The following is a 3,305-nucleotide window of genomic DNA, read 5'->3' as shown; positions in this document are numbered from 1 at the left end:
CCAAGGGCCCGGGGAAACCCTTTGGTTACCCCAAAGGCAAGACTTAAGTCCCCCAGGGGTTTCCCATTTTTAAAAACTTCTAGACCTCAAAAACTTTCTTTAAAATCCTCTCGGAGGACGGAATTAGTTTTTAATTCCAAAGTCAAGCCCCTTTCCCCTGGGGAATTCCCAAAAAAAAAAAAAGGACAATTTTTTTTTTTTTTTTCCAAGTATTCAAAAAAGACTTTTTTAAGCCCAGGGGGCGCAAACGGGCGTCTCCGAGCCACATGCGGCTCTTTGGCCCCTTGAGTGTGGCTCTTCCACAAAATACCGACTTCTGCGCATGGGCCACGAAGTTTCAATCGCACTGTCCGTGTGCGCCAGCACATGGTATTTTGTGGAAGAGCCACACTCAGGGGGCCAAAGAGCCACATGTGGCTCGCAAGCCGCAGTTTGCCGACCACTGGTTTAGGCCATATCTTTTGCAACTGCCTGTACTAAATTAATAACACATTATGAAAAACATTTCTAAATTATGATCTATGGACTTTAATTCTTTAATCTGGTTTAACCAAAATCTTGATAGTTGTCATTTTTCTAAAACACATAAATGTTTATTTCTGATTACATTGGAAGATATTTTAAATTGCTCTAAGGTTCAGCACAAAATCTGTGAAATATAGCCAATGTTGCATGAAAAGATCAGAAGGAAAATAGGCCAGGGTCCAAAAATTAACTTTATATGTAGTACTGTATTTCCTTCACCTGAAGATGTCTAGAGTTTACAGTTTATACAGTCAATCACAATATTCTAAAAAAGTGAAAAACAACAACAAAAAAACTGGAAAAAAATCACAAGCACAAGTGTGTCCTTGGGATGCTTTGGATAATTGCTTAGGGCCAGACATAATTCAAGGGATTCTTCAGTCTTTGAATGAGAGGAGAACTTAGAATAAAACTTTGTGATATTAAAGAATATTGAGGTATCAATTATATGGATAAATACTTGCTATATTGGCAGCTAGTAAGAAAAGCTTTGCATACCTTTAATTCAATATTCACAATTCTAAAAAGTTGTTATTAAATCTACTGTGTGTCTTACAAGTGAGGAAATGTAGTAAATAACTATGCATTTACATTATAAAGGCACAAACTTAAAAATCAAGAGCATGGTTCTCCCACCAGCAACCTGTTTTTCCAAAGCACTTATACATTCAATCTTTCCACGCTTGGCCTCAGCCCACAGGTGACAGTGTAAGCTAGAGTATAAACTGTTCATAATTCCTGACGTCTGGTGGAAATAGTACTGTATATGTTTGACAAATGAAAGACTGAAATATAAAGCTGAGCAGTTAGATAATTTTACCACCCACATAAACAATCAAGAAGGCTTTTAGCCATGTGCATACTGGTGCCGTGAATGTAGTAGATGCTGAAAGAATAAACCACATGGGCAACAGTGGTAGAATCAGGCTTTAAAAAACCCCGCCATTAAAGACAAGACCAATTCAAAAATTCCTGTTGTAATACTGACATTGCATGTAGAAGTTAAAGCATGTTTGTTGTAACCTTAATTATGTACATAAAGATAATACTGTTGAAATCAGATAAACAATTTTTTATCTCACCTAAGTAAAATATGAAAGCTAATTTCTACATATCTATTTTTTTGAAGTATGCCGTAACAAAAAAAACCTGCTGCTATTATTGTATTAGTATAGACTCTGACTTTAAATAATGGGTAATTTCTATATTATTATAGACTATGTGGTTAAAAAACTTGGACGGATTTCTCTTGAATGTGGTCATTCTCCAAAGTCTGTCCTCTCTGCTCTCTATACACATCTCATGGTTCCCATCACCCATGAGTGAATGGCTAAAGGAGTTTTATCTTCTATCTGGATAACTCAAGCTCATCTATCTCAATGATATATCTAAAACTGATTCCTTGATTCTCTTCCTCCTTTGGTGTCTCTCCTCTAGTCTTCCCCAGATCAATAAAAGGCAATTTTATTTTTACATTGGCTCAGGCCAGAAATCTTGGAACCTTCCCTTTCCACACTGAAACCCAACCCATCAGCAAATCCTATCATTCTACCTCCATATAATACCTAAAATCCAACTATTTCTCTACACATCTAACTAGCCCCACCCTAATTCAGGCTATCCTTACCGTTTAAAAATATCATAATCTCCTAAGTGGTCTTCTTGCTTCCACATTTGCTAATTTATATTCTCTTCTCTATACATTTATTTAGACCTTTTAATTATAAAAGACCATTAGAAGTGTTTGGTTTGCAGTATTTTTGGGTTTGTTTTGTTTTGAAATGGAAATAGATCATTAGGAGGACTTTAGTTCACCATCATACTGTCTTAAGTGAAGCTGTGCCATATATTGTGTGAACTATCTAAAGATCTATGAATTTGTTTTTAACCTCTGTTATAGAGGTACTAGTATAAGGATTGTGACAAAATTAAACTGTTTGGTAGAATAAAGTAACAGTAATTTTAAAGGGAGAAAGTTTTTGCGGGGGGGGGAGGGTGATGAGAAAGGAAGAATTATAAGAGAAAGGGAAATGAAGGGAAGGGAAAAGGAAAGGAAAGGAAAGGAAGGAAAGGGAGACTTTTAAAATGGTGGTGGGCCCTGGCTGGCTTGGCTTGGTGGACAGAGCATCGGCCTGAGGACTGAAGGGTCACAGGTTTGCTTCCGGTCAAGGGCATATGCCTGGGTGTGGGCTCGATCCCCAGTGGGGGGCATGTAGGAGGCAGCCAATCAATGATTCTCTCTCATCACTGATGTTTCTATCTCTCTCTCCCTTCCTCTCTGAAATCAATAAAAATATATTTAAAAATAAATAAATAAAATGGTGGTGGGTTATGATCTAAGGAGACAGCCAGTGAGAAAATGATGAATGTCCAAAAAACTTTATGGCCCCCTCCACTATCCCTAAGCTTTCAGTAAAACCTGAGGTATTCAATGGCAGCAGTTAATGGAGGCGAAGAAAGAGACAGTGAGGCCCTAGCCGGTTTGGCTCAGTGGACAGAGCACTGGCCTGCAGACTGAAGAGTCCCAGGTTTGATTCCAGTCAAGAGCACATGCCTAGTTGCATGCAGGCTCGATCCTCAGTGGGGGGGTGTGCAGGAAGCAGCCAATCAATGAGTCTCTCTCATCATTGATGTTTCTATCTCTCTCTCTCTCCCTTCCCCTTCCTCTCTGAAATCAATAAAAAAAAATGTATTTTATAAAGTATATCCTATATAATAAAGAAGTAATATGCAAATTAACCCTCACACCCTCACAAGATGGCTGCCTACAACCAGGCCAG

This window comes from Myotis lucifugus, unplaced genomic scaffold (assembly GCF_000147115.1).
Source record: "Myotis lucifugus unplaced genomic scaffold, Myoluc2.0 scaffold_54, whole genome shotgun sequence".
Taxonomy (NCBI): domain Eukaryota; kingdom Metazoa; phylum Chordata; class Mammalia; order Chiroptera; family Vespertilionidae; genus Myotis; species Myotis lucifugus.
This window is presented reverse-complemented; position numbering follows the sequence as displayed.